Consider the following 20784-nt stretch of genomic DNA (forward strand, 5'->3'; position numbering starts at 1 on the left):
GGCTTTTAAAGGAACTAGATGTTATGACGAAATACCGTACATACAATGTCACATGCATTCGTAGTCGTGCGCGAGGCGCCACTGTCCACGAGGTTAAAAGCCAACTTTAAACACGTATGGTGTTTTCCCTTTGACAAATTCCAAAGAAACTGCGGGAGATGCCGCAACAGTAACTTTTAACGGAGTCATCCGCTAATGTGCATTTTAATGCAACAATTTCAGAGCGTAAAAATCATTCGCCTTGACTGGGACTCGAACCCAGATCCCTCAATATCCGGTCGAGTGCTTTAGCCACTTAAGCTACCGAGGCGTCCTCTTAAACTCTGAAATTTTGGGGCTTTTAAAGGAACTAGATGTTATGACGAAATACCGTACATACAATGTCACATGCATTCGTAGTCGTGCGCGAGGCGCCACTGTCCACGAGGTTAAAAGCCAACTTTAAACACGTATGGTGTTTTCCCTTTGACAAATTCCAAAGAAACTGCGGGAGATGCCGCAACAGTAACTTTTAACGGAGTCATCCGCTAATGTGCATTTTAATGCAACAATTTCAGAGCGTAAAAATCATTCGCCTTGACTGGGACTCGAACCCAGATCCCTCAATATCCGGTCGAGTGCTTTAGCCACTTAAGCTACCGAGGCGTCCTCTTAAACTCTGAAATTTTGGGGCTTTTAAAGGAACTAGATGTTATGACGAAATACCGTACATACAATGTCACATGCATTCGTAGTCGTGCGCGAGGCGCCACTGTCCACGAGGTTAAAAGCCAACTTTAAACACGTATGGTGTTTTCCCTTTGACAAATTCCAAAGAAACTGCGGGAGATGCCGCAACAGTAACTTTTAACGGAGTCATCCGCTAATGTGCATTTTAATGCAACAATTTCAGAGCGTAAAAATCATTCGCCTTGACTGGGACTCGAACCCAGATCCCTCAATATCCGGTCGAGTGCTTTAGCCACTTAAGCTACCGAGGCGTCCTCTTAAACTCTGAAATTTTGGGGCTTTTAAAGGAACTAGATGTTATGACGAAATACCGTACATACAATGTCACATGCATTCGTAGTCGTGCGCGAGGCGCCACTGTCCACGAGGTTAAAAGCCAACTTTAAACACGTATGGTGTTTTCCCTTTGACAAATTCCAAAGAAACTGCGGGAGATGCCGCAACAGTAACTTTTAACGGAGTCATCCGCTAATGTGCATTTTAATGCAACAATTTCAGAGCGTAAAAATCATTCGCCTTGACTGGGACTCGAACCCAGATCCCTCAATATCCGGTCGAGTGCTTTAGCCACTTAAGCTACCGAGGCGTCCTCTTAAACTCTGAAATTTTGGGGCTTTTAAAGGAACTAGATGTTATGACGAAATACCGTACATACAATGTCACATGCATTCGTAGTCGTGCGCGAGGCGCCACTGTCCACGAGGTTAAAAGCCAACTTTAAACACGTATGGTGTTTTCCCTTTGACAAATTCCAAAGAAACTGCGGGAGATGCCGCAACAGTAACTTTTAACGGAGTCATCCGCTAATGTGCATTTTAATGCAACAATTTCAGAGCGTAAAAATCATTCGCCTTGACTGGGACTCGAACCCAGATCCCTCAATATCCGGTCGAGTGCTTTAGCCACTTAAGCTACCGAGGCGTCCTCTTAAACTCTGAAATTTTGGGGCTTTTAAAGGAACTAGATGTTATGACGAAATACCGTACATACAATGTCACATGCATTCGTAGTCGTGCGCGAGGCGCCACTGTCCACGAGGTTAAAAGCCAACTTTAAACACGTATGGTGTTTTCCCTTTGACAAATTCCAAAGAAACTGCGGGAGATGCCGCAACAGTAACTTTTAACGGAGTCATCCGCTAATGTGCATTTTAATGCAACAATTTCAGAGCGTAAAAATCATTCGCCTTGACTGGGACTCGAACCCAGATCCCTCAATATCCGGTCGAGTGCTTTAGCCACTTAAGCTACCGAGGCGTCCTCTTAAACTCTGAAATTTTGGGGCTTTTAAAGGAACTAGATGTTATGACGAAATACCGTACATACAATGTCACATGCATTCGTAGTCGTGCGCGAGGCGCCACTGTCCACGAGGTTAAAAGCCAACTTTAAACACGTATGGTGTTTTCCCTTTGACAAATTCCAAAGAAACTGCGGGAGATGCCGCAACAGTAACTTTTAACGGAGTCATCCGCTAATGTGCATTTTAATGCAACAATTTCAGAGCGTAAAAATCATTCGCCTTGACTGGGACTCGAACCCAGATCCCTCAATATCCGGTCGAGTGCTTTAGCCACTTAAGCTACCGAGGCGTCCTCTTAAACTCTGAAATTTTGGGGCTTTTAAAGGAACTAGATGTTATGACGAAATACCGTACATACAATGTCACATGCATTCGTAGTCGTGCGCGAGGCGCCACTGTCCACGAGGTTAAAAGCCAACTTTAAACACGTATGGTGTTTTCCCTTTGACAAATTCCAAAGAAACTGCGGGAGATGCCGCAACAGTAACTTTTAACGGAGTCATCCGCTAATGTGCATTTTAATGCAACAATTTCAGAGCGTAAAAATCATTCGCCTTGACTGGGACTCGAACCCAGATCCCTCAATATCCGGTCGAGTGCTTTAGCCACTTAAGCTACCGAGGCGTCCTCTTAAACTCTGAAATTTTGGGGCTTTTAAAGGAACTAGATGTTATGACGAAATACCGTACATACAATGTCACATGCATTCGTAGTCGTGCGCGAGGCGCCACTGTCCACGAGGTTAAAAGCCAACTTTAAACACGTATGGTGTTTTCCCTTTGACAAATTCCAAAGAAACTGCGGGAGATGCCGCAACAGTAACTTTTAACGGAGTCATCCGCTAATGTGCATTTTAATGCAACAATTTCAGAGCGTAAAAATCATTCGCCTTGACTGGGACTCGAACCCAGATCCCTCAATATCCGGTCGAGTGCTTTAGCCACTTAAGCTACCGAGGCGTCCTCTTAAACTCTGAAATTTTGGGGCTTTTAAAGGAACTAGATGTTATGACGAAATACCGTACATACAATGTCACATGCATTCGTAGTCGTGCGCGAGGCGCCACTGTCCACGAGGTTAAAAGCCAACTTTAAACACGTATGGTGTTTTCCCTTTGACAAATTCCAAAGAAACTGCGGGAGATGCCGCAACAGTAACTTTTAACGGAGTCATCCGCTAATGTGCATTTTAATGCAACAATTTCAGAGCGTAAAAATCATTCGCCTTGACTGGGACTCGAACCCAGATCCCTCAATATCCGGTCGAGTGCTTTAGCCACTTAAGCTACCGAGGCGTCCTCTTAAACTCTGAAATTTTGGGGCTTTTAAAGGAACTAGATGTTATGACGAAATACCGTACATACAATGTCACATGCATTCGTAGTCGTGCGCGAGGCGCCACTGTCCACGAGGTTAAAAGCCAACTTTAAACACGTATGGTGTTTTCCCTTTGACAAATTCCAAAGAAACTGCGGGAGATGCCGCAACAGTAACTTTTAACGGAGTCATCCGCTAATGTGCATTTTAATGCAACAATTTCAGAGCGTAAAAATCATTCGCCTTGACTGGGACTCGAACCCAGATCCCTCAATATCCGGTCGAGTGCTTTAGCCACTTAAGCTACCGAGGCGTCCTCTTAAACTCTGAAATTTTGGGGCTTTTAAAGGAACTAGATGTTATGACGAAATACCGTACATACAATGTCACATGCATTCGTAGTCGTGCGCGAGGCGCCACTGTCCACGAGCTTAAAAGCCAACTTTAAACACGTATGGTGTTTTCCCTTTGACAAATTCCAAAGAAACTGCGGGAGATGCCGCAACAGTAACTTTTAACGGAGTCATCCGCTAATGTGCATTTTAATGCAACAATTTCAGAGCGTAAAAATCATTCGCCTTGACTGGGACTCGAACCCAGATCCCTCAATATCCGGTCGAGTGCTTTAGCCACTTAAGCTACCGAGGCGTCCTCTTAAACTCTGAAATTTTGGGGCTTTTAAAGGAACTAGATGTTATGACGAAATACCGTACATACAATGTCACATGCATTCGTAGTCGTGCGCGAGGCGCCACTGTCCACGAGGTTAAAAGCCAACTTTAAACACGTATGGTGTTTTCCCTTTGACAAATTCCAAAGAAACTGCGGGAGATGCCGCAACAGTAACTTTTAACGGAGTCATCCGCTAATGTGCATTTTAATGCAACAATTTCAGAGCGTAAAAATCATTCGCCTTGACTGGGACTCGAACCCAGATCCCTCAATATCCGGTCGAGTGCTTTAGCCACTTAAGCTACCGAGGCGTCCTCTTAAACTCTGAAATTTTGGGGCTTTTAAAGGAACTAGATGTTATGACGAAATACCGTACATACAATGTCACATGCATTCGTAGTCGTGCGCGAGGCGCCACTGTCCACGAGGTTAAAAGCCAACTTTAAACACGTATGGTGTTTTCCCTTTGACAAATTCCAAAGAAACTGCGGGAGATGCCGCAACAGTAACTTTTAACGGAGTCATCCGCTAATGTGCATTTTAATGCAACAATTTCAGAGCGTAAAAATCATTCGCCTTGACTGGGACTCGAACCCAGATCCCTCAATATCCGGTCGAGTGCTTTAGCCACTTAAGCTACCGAGGCGTCCTCTTAAACTCTGAAATTTTGGGGCTTTTAAAGGAACTAGATGTTATGACGAAATACCGTACATACAATGTCACATGCATTCGTAGTCGTGCGCGAGGCGCCACTGTCCACGAGGTTAAAAGCCAACTTTAAACACGTATGGTGTTTTCCCTTTGACAAATTCCAAAGAAACTGCGGGAGATGCCGCAACAGTAACTTTTAACGGAGTCATCCGCTAATGTGCATTTTAATGCAACAATTTCAGAGCGTAAAAATCATTCGCCTTGACTGGGACTCGAACCCAGATCCCTCAATATCCGGTCGAGTGCTTTAGCCACTTAAGCTACCGAGGCGTCCTCTTAAACTCTGAAATTTTGGGGCTTTTAAAGGAACTAGATGTTATGACGAAATACCGTACATACAATGTCACATGCATTCGTAGTCGTGCGCGAGGCGCCACTGTCCACGAGGTTAAAAGCCAACTTTAAACACGTATGGTGTTTTCCCTTTGACAAATTCCAAAGAAACTGCGGGAGATGCCGCAACAGTAACTTTTAACGGAGTCATCCGCTAATGTGCATTTTAATGCAACAATTTCAGAGCGTAAAAATCATTCGCCTTGACTGGGACTCGAACCCAGATCCCTCAATATCCGGTCGAGTGCTTTAGCCACTTAAGCTACCGAGGCGTCCTCTTAAACTCTGAAATTTTGGGGCTTTTAAAGGAACTAGATGTTATGACGAAATACCGTACATACAATGTCACATGCATTCGTAGTCGTGCGCGAGGCGCCACTGTCCACGAGGTTAAAAGCCAACTTTAAACACGTATGGTGTTTTCCCTTTGACAAATTCCAAAGAAACTGCGGGAGATGCCGCAACAGTAACTTTTAACGGAGTCATCCGCTAATGTGCATTTTAATGCAACAATTTCAGAGTTAAAAGTTACTGTTGCGGCATCTCCCGCAGTTTCTTTGGAATTTGTCAAAGGGAAAACACCATACGTGTTTAAAGTTGGCTTTTAACCTCGTGGACAGTGGCGCCTCGCGCACGACTACGAATGCATGTGACATTGTATGTACGGTATTTCGTCATAACATCTAGTTCCTTTAAAAGCCCCAAAATTTCAGAGTTTAAGAGGACGCCTCGGTAGCTTAAGTGGCTAAAGCACTCGACCGGATATTGAGGGATCTGGGTTCGAGTCCCAGTCAAGGCGAATGATTTTTACGCTCTGAAATTGTTGCATTAAAATGCACATTAGCGGATGACTCCGTTAAAAGTTACTGTTGCGGCATCTCCCGCAGTTTCTTTGGAATTTGTCAAAGGGAAAACACCATACGTGTTTAAAGTTGGCTTTTAACCTCGTGGACAGTGGCGCCTCGCGCACGACTACGAATGCATGTGACATTGTATGTACGGTATTTCGTCATAACATCTAGTTCCTTTAAAAGCCCCAAAATTTCAGAGTTTAAGAGGACGCCTCGGTAGCTTAAGTGGCTAAAGCACTCGACCGGATATTGAGGGATCTGGGTTCGAGTCCCAGTCAAGGCGAATGATTTTTACGCTCTGAAATTGTTGCATTAAAATGCACATTAGCGGATGACTCCGTTAAAAGTTACTGTTGCGGCATCTCCCGCAGTTTCTTTGGAATTTGTCAAAGGGAAAACACCATACGTGTTTAAAGTTGGCTTTTAACCTCGTGGACAGTGGCGCCTCGCGCACGACTACGAATGCATGTGACATTGTATGTACGGTATTTCGTCATAACATCTAGTTCCTTTAAAAGCCCCAAAATTTCAGAGTTTAAGAGGACGCCTCGGTAGCTTAAGTGGCTAAAGCACTCGACCGGATATTGAGGGATCTGGGTTCGAGTCCCAGTCAAGGCGAATGATTTTTACGCTCTGAAATTGTTGCATTAAAATGCACATTAGCGGATGACTCCGTTAAAAGTTACTGTTGCGGCATCTCCCGCAGTTTCTTTGGAATTTGTCAAAGGGAAAACACCATACGTGTTTAAAGTTGGCTTTTAACCTCGTGGACAGTGGCGCCTCGCGCACGACTACGAATGCATGTGACATTGTATGTACGGTATTTCGTCATAACATCTAGTTCCTTTAAAAGCCCCAAAATTTCAGAGTTTAAGAGGACGCCTCGGTAGCTTAAGTGGCTAAAGCACTCGACCGGATATTGAGGGATCTGGGTTCGAGTCCCAGTCAAGGCGAATGATTTTTACGCTCTGAAATTGTTGCATTAAAATGCACATTAGCGGATGACTCCGTTAAAAGTTACTGTTGCGGCATCTCCCGCAGTTTCTTTGGAATTTGTCAAAGGGAAAACACCATACGTGTTTAAAGTTGGCTTTTAACCTCGTGGACAGTGGCGCCTCGCGCACGACTACGAATGCATGTGACATTGTATGTACGGTATTTCGTCATAACATCTAGTTCCTTTAAAAGCCCCAAAATTTCAGAGTTTAAGAGGACGCCTCGGTAGCTTAAGTGGCTAAAGCACTCGACCGGATATTGAGGGATCTGGGTTCGAGTCCCAGTCAAGGCGAATGATTTTTACGCTCTGAAATTGTTGCATTAAAATGCACATTAGCGGATGACTCCGTTAAAAGTTACTGTTGCGGCATCTCCCGCAGTTTCTTTGGAATTTGTCAAAGGGAAAACACCATACGTGTTTAAAGTTGGCTTTTAACCTCGTGGACAGTGGCGCCTCGCGCACGACTACGAATGCATGTGACATTGTATGTACGGTATTTCGTCATAACATCTAGTTCCTTTAAAAGCCCCAAAATTTCAGAGTTTAAGAGGACGCCTCGGTAGCTTAAGTGGCTAAAGCACTCGACCGGATATTGAGGGATCTGGGTTCGAGTCCCAGTCAAGGCGAATGATTTTTACGCTCTGAAATTGTTGCATTAAAATGCACATTAGCGGATGACTCCGTTAAAAGTTACTGTTGCGGCATCTCCCGCAGTTTCTTTGGAATTTGTCAAAGGGAAAACACCATACGTGTTTAAAGTTGGCTTTTAACCTCGTGGACAGTGGCGCCTCGCGCACGACTACGAATGCATGTGACATTGTATGTACGGTATTTCGTCATAACATCTAGTTCCTTTAAAAGCCCCAAAATTTCAGAGTTTAAGAGGACGCCTCGGTAGCTTAAGTGGCTAAAGCACTCGACCGGATATTGAGGGATCTGGGTTCGAGTCCCAGTCAAGGCGAATGATTTTTACGCTCTGAAATTGTTGCATTAAAATGCACATTAGCGGATGACTCCGTTAAAAGTTACTGTTGCGGCATCTCCCGCAGTTTCTTTGGAATTTGTCAAAGGGAAAACACCATACGTGTTTAAAGTTGGCTTTTAACCTCGTGGACAGTGGCGCCTCGCGCACGACTACGAATGCATGTGACATTGTATGTACGGTATTTCGTCATAACATCTAGTTCCTTTAAAAGCCCCAAAATTTCAGAGTTTAAGAGGACGCCTCGGTAGCTTAAGTGGCTAAAGCACTCGACCGGATATTGAGGGATCTGGGTTCGAGTCCCAGTCAAGGCGAATGATTTTTACGCTCTGAAATTGTTGCATTAAAATGCACATTAGCGGATGACTCCGTTAAAAGTTACTGTTGCGGCATCTCCCGCAGTTTCTTTGGAATTTGTCAAAGGGAAAACACCATACGTGTTTAAAGTTGGCTTTTAACCTCGTGGACAGTGGCGCCTCGCGCACGACTACGAATGCATGTGACATTGTATGTACGGTATTTCGTCATAACATCTAGTTCCTTTAAAAGCCCCAAAATTTCAGAGTTTAAGAGGACGCCTCGGTAGCTTAAGTGGCTAAAGCACTCGACCGGATATTGAGGGATCTGGGTTCGAGTCCCAGTCAAGGCGAATGATTTTTACGCTCTGAAATTGTTGCATTAAAATGCACATTAGCGGATGACTCCGTTAAAAGTTACTGTTGCGGCATCTCCCGCAGTTTCTTTGGAATTTGTCAAAGGGAAAACACCATACGTGTTTAAAGTTGGCTTTTAACCTCGTGGACAGTGGCGCCTCGCGCACGACTACGAATGCATGTGACATTGTATGTACGGTATTTCGTCATAACATCTAGTTCCTTTAAAAGCCCCAAAATTTCAGAGTTTAAGAGGACGCCTCGGTAGCTTAAGTGGCTAAAGCACTCGACCGGATATTGAGGGATCTGGGTTCGAGTCCCAGTCAAGGCGAATGATTTTTACGCTCTGAAATTGTTGCATTAAAATGCACATTAGCGGATGACTCCGTTAAAAGTTACTGTTGCGGCATCTCCCGCAGTTTCTTTGGAATTTGTCAAAGGGAAAACACCATACGTGTTTAAAGTTGGCTTTTAACCTCGTGGACAGTGGCGCCTCGCGCACGACTACGAATGCATGTGACATTGTATGTACGGTATTTCGTCATAACATCTAGTTCCTTTAAAAGCCCCAAAATTTCAGAGTTTAAGAGGACGCCTCGGTAGCTTAAGTGGCTAAAGCACTCGACCGGATATTGAGGGATCTGGGTTCGAGTCCCAGTCAAGGCGAATGATTTTTACGCTCTGAAATTGTTGCATTAAAATGCACATTAGCGGATGACTCCGTTAAAAGTTACTGTTGCGGCATCTCCCGCAGTTTCTTTGGAATTTGTCAAAGGGAAAACACCATACGTGTTTAAAGTTGGCTTTTAACCTCGTGGACAGTGGCGCCTCGCGCACGACTACGAATGCATGTGACATTGTATGTACGGTATTTCGTCATAACATCTAGTTCCTTTAAAAGCCCCAAAATTTCAGAGTTTAAGAGGACGCCTCGGTAGCTTAAGTGGCTAAAGCACTCGACCGGATATTGAGGGATCTGGGTTCGAGTCCCAGTCAAGGCGAATGATTTTTACGCTCTGAAATTGTTGCATTAAAATGCACATTAGCGGATGACTCCGTTAAAAGTTACTGTTGCGGCATCTCCCGCAGTTTCTTTGGAATTTGTCAAAGGGAAAACACCATACGTGTTTAAAGTTGGCTTTTAACCTCGTGGACAGTGGCGCCTCGCGCACGACTACGAATGCATGTGACATTGTATGTACGGTATTTCGTCATAACATCTAGTTCCTTTAAAAGCCCCAAAATTTCAGAGTTTAAGAGGACGCCTCGGTAGCTTAAGTGGCTAAAGCACTCGACCGGATATTGAGGGATCTGGGTTCGAGTCCCAGTCAAGGCGAATGATTTTTACGCTCTGAAATTGTTGCATTAAAATGCACATTAGCGGATGACTCCGTTAAAAGTTACTGTTGCGGCATCTCCCGCAGTTTCTTTGGAATTTGTCGAAGGGAAAACACCATACGTGTTTAAAGTTGGCTTTTAACCTCGTGGACAGTGGCGCCTCGCGCACGACTACGAATGCATGTGACATTGTATGTACGGTATTTCGTCATAACATCTAGTTCCTTTAAAAGCCCCAAAATTTCAGAGTTTAAGAGGACGCCTCGGTAGCTTAAGTGGCTAAAGCACTCGACCGGATATTGAGGGATCTGGGTTCGAGTCCCAGTCAAGGCGAATGATTTTTACGCTCTGAAATTGTTGCATTAAAATGCACATTAGCGGATGACTCCGTTAAAAGTTACTGTTGCGGCATCTCCCGCAGTTTCTTTGGAATTTGTCAAAGGGAAAACACCATACGTGTTTAAAGTTGGCTTTTAACCTCGTGGACAGTGGCGCCTCGCGCACGACTACGAATGCATGTGACATTGTATGTACGGTATTTCGTCATAACATCTAGTTCCTTTAAAAGCCCCAAAATTTCAGAGTTTAAGAGGACGCCTCGGTAGCTTAAGTGGCTAAAGCACTCGACCGGATATTGAGGGATCTGGGTTCGAGTCCCAGTCAAGGCGAATGATTTTTACGCTCTGAAATTGTTGCATTAAAATGCACATTAGCGGATGACTCCGTTAAAAGTTACTGTTGCGGCATCTCCCGCAGTTTCTTTGGAATTTGTCAAAGGGAAAACACCATACGTGTTTAAAGTTGGCTTTTAACCTCGTGGACAGTGGCGCCTCGCGCACGACTACGAATGCATGTGACATTGTATGTACGGTATTTCGTCATAACATCTAGTTCCTTTAAAAGCCCCAAAATTTCAGAGTTTAAGAGGACGCCTCGGTAGCTTAAGTGGCTAAAGCACTCGACCGGATATTGAGGGATCTGGGTTCGAGTCCCAGTCAAGGCGAATGATTTTTACGCTCTGAAATTGTTGCATTAAAATGCACATTAGCGGATGACTCCGTTAAAAGTTACTGTTGCGGCATCTCCCGCAGTTTCTTTGGAAATAGTCATTAATTATCAATAGAATATTCATCAAGACAAAAAAGAGATTTAAAATATAAATCAGACTGCGGCCCGCCGAAAATTGAAAAATAACAACGGCCATTAGTGATAGCGGAGGAATGCTTCGTTTGCTTTTTCCGAGTCAAATGTCGATTGATGGATTGCGAGGGGCGTAGTAAACTTCCCTCTCCGCAGCAAGCGATGCTCTCTTCCCCGAGCCCTCTTTTCATGGAAATAAATCATCGACCCTTTAATTTAGCAAAGGACATCTTGCATCACCCGCCATGTCCAATTCTTTGATAAGGGTTGGTTCGCACCTGAGAAGTGCCCCTCCGCCAAATACCATTCGCAAAGGGTGTGACTGAAATTATTGCGCCCGCAAGACATCATCTCAAAGATGGTAAGAAGTTATAGTGAGGCTATGAAAGATGATTAGTGTGGAAATGCCACTCATTTACATCCAACAGTGTATCCGTGGTTTCTTAATATCTTCTATGCATCACTGTCAAGTGCACGATTTCTCTTTTTGTCCATCGCAAATTTCAACTCGGTGACGTGCTAATGTTTGCCCGGATCTCATGATTCTCCCTCGGGCACTCCCGAGGTCTCCGCCGTGAAACTGCATCTTCGCAGTCCGACAAGCCGACCAAGGACGTCGACGGCTTCTTACTCGAAAGTCGGCCGGGTAACGAACGCTCCTCACCCGGACTTAATGTGTACCGCCTCGGATGAGGGCGCTGTGTAAACTGGCGCCTCGGCCACTGGGAAACGTGATTACAAGGCAAAACGGGCTTATCTGATCCCAGGGGTCAAGGCTCACCGGAGGCGTCAGTGAGAAACGAGAAGAAATGGCTTCATATCGCCAAAGAAAACAAGTACACGCTGTCATTGCATTCCGAATCAGATCCTTTCGCTAGAAGATTCACACATATGTGACTACTGAATTCATTATCCTTTCACCCAAGTTTCAATTGAATCATTCGAGAAACCTCTAAGACTTACACTTATAATGAACAAATAAAGGCTTAGTCTCAGTCTGGCAATCGTGTTCGTTAACTTTTCGTCGCATAATTATTACGAAGGAGTGTAAATGTGATTTAGAAAATATATTAAATACACAATTTGACCCTAGAAGCGGATCCGTTTCTTATATCAATATTCGGTACAATATTTTTCAACTAAAAATTTTCTGAAGAAGGGAAATAAATGAAATTTTCTCATATTCGATAGTTGATTTTGCAGATACGAACACGTTTGTCCAAATTTTTGTCTTATTTCCATACCCATTATATTTTACAAAATTAATCAACTGATATTGTAATAAATAAGCTGATATATATTTATAAAGAAGCTGTTATTTCCCGGTTTGGAACTTTTTAGTGCAATAGCAAATTAGTGTGGAAAGGGAGTTGGAATTCATTCTTTACACACAGTTTGTAGAGTTTTATATATTGAGCTTCCTTCATTATATAAATTACACGGTCATAATTTTCACTCCAAGTGAATCAAAAATAAGCAAAGTTGAACAAATATGTGGATGTAAAATTTCCATTTGGGCATGGATACTGAAAATGAATGCCACCGCGCAAACACTCATGAATTTCCATTGGTTCACGTAGGCGCTATGAATTCAGCCGGTTAATCATTTTTCGGGTCCTTTGCACATTCATCGGCAGGTGGAATGGACGATTCAATATTTTTATTTTCCGGAGAAAATGAGAACTGCGTCCATGTTAAAAACGGAGGATCATTTTCATTTAGATATAATTTCACTTAAGTTTTCAGTTGATGAAAGACTATGACATGGTCTCTTGTTTTGAATCTACGTATTGTAATAAAAAATGTTGATATATTTCCTAATGCTTACTGTATATTTCATCGGAACATTTTTGTAGTCCATTGTAAATTATCTCTTGAATTGAATAATACCATGATTCGTAAATATTTTATTTGGAGGAAATACTCTAGTGTCTACCTCATTTTATGTCCCATATTTCTTAATTGCAATTTGATTTGCTTTCATTAATTGTTACCTTGTATGGGCAGTTCCCCGTTATGGCAATAAATATTGAAGATTTTAGCAATTAAAAACACTTTAAATCGGGGCATGTTTTTTTGTGCTGGAATCTGAAATTTAAGAATAATTAATGCTCCCTTTTTCAGCCCACCCAACCCGCCCTCGCCCCGAGGTGCCGCCCGAGAAGTTTTTGCCGAGTTGGTTTGGTGGGATTAAGCTATAATCAAAAGGACCTCAGATTTTTATGGATGCATTCTACTCATTGTGGTTCACCCGTGGCCCTTCACAGTGCAATACCTTGCTGCTCTCAGGGGTAGTACTGTGTCCTCTGGTCTTTATTCCTGTACCAATGGGAAAGTTGGAGAAACGGTTAGCTATTTTACATATTTTCACGGTGTCGTAATTTGAATTGAACCATCATCGTTTATGCAAATAAATTCGCCTCAACGCAGATCATAAGAGCGGGGAAGAATGTGAAATCCAGGCTAGTAATGAGTTCATTCGCTGCTGGGATGGAGAGCACGTGTCCCGCTCGTAAAAGCATTCGTTACTTTTTCATGGGGAAGCAGTGCCTCTCGGGATTCGGTTCATTTGGACTTTTTGAGGAACGATTTGAGGAATGATTAGTGTGTACCCATTAAGGTCAAGACGGCTTCATTGAAAATTAATGGTGTTAGTCGATCCCTATATACTTTATAAAAACAAAATATAAGCAATGCAAATACTCTTTGAGTTTTATGGCATAAATGACATTTCGTATTCAAAGAGAAGATAGAAATCATGCCGATTCCTTGGAAGGAAAACCGCCCAGCTGACATATTACAAAATGGTGGTTTTACAACAACTCCTTCAACTATCTCATTCCTTCATTGCTTTTATACAATTAGGGATTTTCTGACTAAAAAGCAAGAAATATAATAAGTTTAGACGTGCGAATTCGACTTATGATATTTTCGTCACAGCCAGTCTTGAGGAAACATAATATCTACAACAGCTATCTCTCCCTTCCCACCTCCATGGCTCTCCGACTCCTTCTGACAGTGTTCTAATGAAATAATTAGAACATGGGCACAATCCCGATCCGAAAACTACAATATCTATCCCAAACTGAAGTAGAATAATTTTGGGGAAAATTGTATTGCCGTTCAAAGTACTAATCGCTAAAAACTTCAAAAGAGGGCATCGACACACCGATGCCAGTGCCTGCCTCTGCCACGCTTCTGGCACGCTGCCTGGAAGGGGAGTCAACGGGAGTCTCGTTTAGGCACCTCGTTACGGCCTCTTTGGCATAATCTAGTGGTCCAAAACGGTACTCGAAGGCCTATGTCTCGTTACCTGTATCCATCTATTCTAAATACTTCGGGTCACTTCCCCCGTGGTCCAAGAGGTCCAAGGCAGGATATTCAAACAAGCAGACATCCGACAGCCCCCAAGGTGCTCTCGGAAGACTGCTTAGCACACCTTTCTAATGGCTTTTTCTTCTGTAAGAATGCAATGCACTGTAGATTTCTGAATACTGCACTCTTCTGCTAACATCCTGACACTTGTAGGTCAATCAGAATGGGGACTGTGTTTCACCTTTTGCACATTTTCTTCACATTGTGTTGTTTATGGATGTCTCCAGGGCATTCCCCATCGTCAACCCCCTCTCTACCCTCCCATAACAACCTGTGCAGAATCAGAAAACCATCATATTGGGCATTTCTCCATCTCCATAAGTATCCTTTATCATGGCCATGCTCTCCAAACCCAATTTTACGAGCTTAATGCTCAATTTTATGGCATATAATTGCTCCATGGAAAGTGGCATATTGTATTCGTGATCCAACCGTCGAACGGGGGTCCAGTCTAGCAGCGATCCGCGCGCTGTAAATGCCCACGGTTGGCAACTGACATGGGTCGCGTTGCTTGCCCAAGATCTCTTGTTACCTTTCCCACCTCAAATCACCCCACTCCAGCCATCTGCACCAGTGGCAAAAAATCATTCCAATTATTTAAGGGACATACCCTGTATGGTGATATCAAGGGATTGAATTTGGCAGAGTAGCTTTTAAAATCATTGCGAATGTGGATTCAGTGGAGTTTTTCGTGAATTACTCTTTAACTGGGGAATATAATTTAAATGGGGTAGTGCGATGCTCTATGTGCTATCTGAAGATTGTGGCGGACCTTGATTTCCAACCTTTCTCCTCGCCCATTTAATTTGCCTCGTTTCGTCAAAATGGAAAAGTGATCGCTATCATATCCATTCTCGAATCTAATGCAATATCATCATCGTGAGGCTAAGGATCCGAAAATATTCATTTGGATCTACTGGTATTTCAAAGGCACCCTTTGTCTCAAATGTGCGGCTTTCCTATAAGACACAGTTTCCGGCGTCACCTTGATGAAGCCGGTCCCTTATAATAAAACACAGTAATCAACCCGAAGGTCGGTTTAGTAGGTGATGGTAGAGATCACCCAGTACTAAGCCCTATACGGCGTGTGAAAATTCACACATCAGGGTAGGGGGGCCAGTTCCTTTCCCTGTGCCGGTTATGGTTTCCCAGGAAGACCTGGTACCCGAAAAATTACTTCAGCTTGGGTGGAGCTGCAGGTGCCCAGAGCGCCTTGCCCGGGAATCGAACCTGGGACCCTCTGGTCAGCAGTCCAACGCTCTACCCCCTGGACTACCGCGACCCATAATAGGCAATTCAATTTGCAATTCCATTTAAATCTTCCGCAAAATCAGCAGCTTATCGATAATGTTGTTGCATCCCAACGAATTCTAGATCCTGCAATGAGAATATGAAAGTGGGACTAAAAAGTGTAATCCCTCGCATGTCACTTGCCCTTTTATATTTTTTTATTCCCCGCTGAAATTCGTAGCACATTTTTAGATGTCGAATACATTTCTGGATCTCTTGTTACACCTTAGCAAAACGATGTAGATTCGAACAGTTATTATTTCCTTAAGTCGATTTAAACGATTTCGTGGAAAACCTATCGACGAATTCGTGTGGGCGACCGAATGCAAACTCTACGACTCAAGAGGCTGCTCTGTTTCACGTGAGGTGCGAGTGAAAAACTACAAAAATAGCTGAAGGATATGTACAGGGTTCGTCCGGAAAATAAGTGTACTGACTCCTGGGCTGGGCGCGCCGCTCCAGGCGCGCCCAGTACCGCTCTGACGGGCTGCGATTGGAGGGGGGTATGTTGGCAAGCGACGCTGAAAATAGCAGTCGGCTCTGAGCTGTGGTGTAGTGAGGAGCTCTGTTAACGCGAACCTCCACGCTCGACCCACGTCACGGAACGCGATGCCGAAGTTTTTGGAGCAGCGTTATTCCATCAAATTTGCGGTAAAGCTTGGGAAATCGTCTACCGAAACTGTCGGTATGATTAACCAGGCTTACGGGGAGTCAGCCATGTCCAGAAACATGATCTTTCGGTGGCACAAGATGTTCGTGGAGGGCAGAGAAGAGGTCGACGACGAGTCTTCGAGAGGTTCCCGATGATGCCTTCGCGGGAGCGTTCCAGGAATGGGAACGCCGCTGGAACAAGTGTATCGACTCACAAGGGTCCTATTTTGAGGAATATTAGCTTAAGATATGTAAAAGTGTAATAATTTTTTTTTCCTGAGCTCAGTACACTTATTTTCCGGACGAACCCTGTAATCAAAATAAAATTATATATCGCGGTCGGCCCTCATTTGAAAGGCTGCGAGCTCGTTCATTTGAAGTTATTTGAATCACTTTTTAACGTTTTTAAAATACGAAACACTTGCTGATGCGGTAACTTTTGGGCTTCTTTACTTTGAAAGGAAAATTAGCGATGACGAATAAAATAAATAGCTGCTGATAGTTAAGAATTTTCTAATTTTAATTATAACCTATTCCAGAAAGGTATTTTAACAGTGCTGAAACCTAAGCAATTTCAAGCTTCAAGAAGGTACTTTAATTAGTATTTCATCAATCGTCACTGCTACTAAAAACTAGCACCATTTAATAACGTTTCCACGCGCATATTAGTTGCATGAATCTTTATAAGTAAATAGAGGTGAATTCTCGACAGCTAAAGCGGATAAAAGTTTTGGAGGGCACTACTCAATCAAGAAACATAGAAAGATCAGTCGATGAACCGCTTCGATGGTGAACTTCAGTCTCCTTCAACGGAAACATAAAGTATGAGCACAAATACGAAAATATCAATTATTGAACTGGTTTCCCATTATATTCACGCCGTTGATTAAGATTATTTTGAATCCTCAGACTGTGCGTTAATTTAGTTTTTTGCACTAATCTCTGTGCTGATTGTGTGTCACGAATTATTCCAAAATCTGTTCCTGAAGGTCAGAGGTACGCGGATACTTTATGATCATCATCGATTAAGTCCTACATCTACTTCGTCATAGTTGTTTGCCAGATCTCATAGATTGCAAGGAAACGATACCCAGGAATATGATTGCACGATAGCTTGTCAATCTTTAGTGCTACATACGGAAGTGGCTGGTTATCATCATTCCTTGAATTACTTTAAATGCGAGTCCTCGGCAACTCAAGTATCAATCTAAATAAATCAAGGTCGTGCAATGTGGAGGGCTCCTTACCGCATTCCACTTTTAATATCCCGCAGTCTTCATTCAACACGACCCAGGCGTGTAACGGATATTTTCGAGATGCCTTTGACACTTCAAGTACGACTCTCCTCCGCTAGCTCGGGAGAGAATTGCGAATGGGATTGGTCATCGACCGATCGCGTGTTTTCACCTCTCTTCCTCTTCGAGTGGGCTCAAAACGCATGCTTTAATTTCCCCAAGCGGTTTCCGTCACTGAAATTATTCCCTCGACTCGTCTTCTCCGTGTACACGGATGAAGTCCCCCACGGCACGGAAAGCGGACCCAAACATTTCTTCTGTGATTTTCAATCTCTCTTTAGTTTTGTTCGCTCCAAGTTAAACTTTTCGTCGGGCGCTAATCTAGTGAGCATCAAACGGTCTCTGGTTCACGTCCCGTGATCAAATAAAAAAGACAGATGAAAAAAATGAGAAAAATTGTGAGTGCGATGAATGAAGTTCACAAAACGCAGATCTGTAAATCGTGAAAAATGGGAAGGTTTTAACAATAAATGCGTAGAGGCTATATAAATCGTAATGACCCTCATTGCATATTCAGAGAAGATGACCACGAAATATTTTAATAAAGGTGGATATCCATTCTGGGTGACTTTTATGACAATTTTAAGTTTTTCCTATTAGTCACCTGAAAATCGATTTTATATGTATATATGTATATATATATATATATATATATATATATATATATATATATATATATATATATATATATATATATATTTATTTATTTATTTATTAGGTAATCTACCGGTTAAGGTAGGTTTTTGGATGGACATAATTACTAATTAAATAATTTGTGACCCCTAGCAAAACACAACATCCTACTCTACATCAGGTCCCTCTTCATCTCTGAGTACTTTCTTCCTCCCTTCATCACCGTCCAACATCCCTATCCTGTTCCTTCCCTTTCCTCGTTTGCCCAACATTCTCCCCTCAATTACAGTTTTCAACATCTCGCTGCCGGTCAACACCCCCTTCATCCACTTTTCCTGCCTCCATAGGATTGCTCCGAACAAACCCCTCTCTTCGCCCACCATACCAAGTACTTCCTCGTTTGTTTTCTTCTCTGTCCATTTCACCTTCTCCATTCTTCTCCACACCCACGTTTCAAAAGCCTCCAGTCTACCTGTATATACTATATATATATATATATATAGCATCCATGTATATATATAGAAACAAGCAATAGAAGAACAAATAGAAGAGCACTCACACGTTATTTCTTAATAATTTCGATGGCCTTTAGCTCCGTCTTCTTCAGAAGAAACAATAGTACTCTGTACAGGAGTACTACTGTATAATGCATATAAGTATATATATATATATATATATATATATATATATATATATATATATATATACATACGTAAATACATACATTTTCATACATTTGTGTGTGTGTGTGTTTGTTGGTTATATTCTGTCATTTCAGTTAAGACTTAGGAGAACAGTAGTATAGGGTCATTTAAACGAATTATCTACCGCGTGTACTAATGCTCATAATAAAATTATAGGCTTAAATTGTTCCAAACGTTTAATTTCCAATTGCAGTCACTCCAAAAGGCGCACAAAGATCGTTTTAATACTTTCAGTTATGATACAATGAAAATTATCTTCAAAATTCCTGGCCTAAATCCGGTTAACAGGATTATGCATAGGAAATAAGACTTAAGTCTTACATTCCCGTTGCAGATTGAAGGAATCGACCAGATTTCGGAACCAGCCGATGAAAGTGACGCCGCCTCCTTCGCATTCCTTGGGAAACCAGGCCCGGAAACAAGCGCTCAAAAATTTGCCGTTCCTCGGTTCCGTTCCCGCGGGTCGGACGCGAATCCGTTCTGACCAAGATTCGTCTCCGCTGAGATGCAATTCGTCTCCGCTGAAAATCTCGGTTCGGCCAGGAATTCGTGTCCCGTGGGAACGACGCACGCTAATCTCCTCCTCGCTAACCCCCCTCCTCAATTTTTTTCCAGAACAAAGATGATCTCATTGTCAGCGCCACTTCCCCAGGCGTTGGGAGTTTTCCACCTCGGGAAAAAAGGGAAAACCTTACGGATTGCGGGCTTTCCCTATTCTGACATTCTCCCAGCATCGCTCCCCTTAGGGACGCCGAGGCTTCTCACCACGCGTCCCCTTCAGGTGAAAGTGCTCCTACTGCTTGTTTATGCTTTTGAAGACTTCCCTGGCGACTCTTTCCCTCCAGCGTGTCGCCTCTAGAAAGTCAAACCCCCCGGCCTCGTGACGAGAGGAAAATGCGGGAAACGGGGAAAAAAGAGATCCCGCCTCGTTTCAAGAGAGGGTGGGGCGTCGACTGGGACTCGGATGGCACGGGCATGTGGCACGACGCGGCATTCGAAACCATTTGGTCGCAAACGGATTTATTTGCGCTCTCTTACGGTCGTTCGCCCGTATTTTACGACTTGAAGGGCGCCATGAAACTTTCTCCGATCTAGTTCACGTTTATGATCTGCGTCGTGCTGGAATTCAGTTGCTGTTATACGCTTCAGGAAGAGCGACCATCTCATGTTTAATTCTCAAGGTTATCGACTCCGTAATTGAGAAGGGAATCTCTTTCCTCCCGTATCATCCATTTAATTTTAGGGAAAATTGCCGCAAGTTTTGTTTTCAAACAACCGGAGGTTTTACTTTGCGAGGGCGAAAGGAATGGCAACCATTGATTCGTGTTGAGTGATTCCGAGACTAATTTTATTTTGAATAAGAAGGTGTGCATACAGTTCAAGTACTCGTTAAATATTTCGGCCACCAAGCGGTAATCTTCATTGAGGAAAAGATTTTACTTTGAGGGCAGTATTACTCCCCAAGGAGGTGTTGTTTGGGGAGTAATTCATCAAATAATTCCATTTTTCGGTAAATTATATTGGGTGTTGAATTTTAAATATGCTAAAGGAGTGATGGGCAGAAGACTTTCCTGAATTTTTGGATGGATATAAGGGGCACCGAAAATTAGTATAATGTGTGAGATGAACCTCTTTAAAAGTAAAAAAATAAAAGAGTTGGCATGCGATGACCTACTTAAATGAGAAAAATTTCACATATCGAGAATAATATTTGTTAAGTATCCCAAAGCACATTTTGATCATCGTTTCGCCCGATGAATAGGTGTTTCTCCTCTATCCCTTCTCCCTAATCCCGGATTTCTTGGAGCATTG

This window comes from Hetaerina americana, unplaced genomic scaffold (assembly GCF_022747635.1).
Source record: "Hetaerina americana unplaced genomic scaffold, ioHetAmer1.1.p SCAF_10, whole genome shotgun sequence".
Lineage (NCBI taxonomy): Eukaryota > Metazoa > Arthropoda > Insecta > Odonata > Calopterygidae > Hetaerina > Hetaerina americana.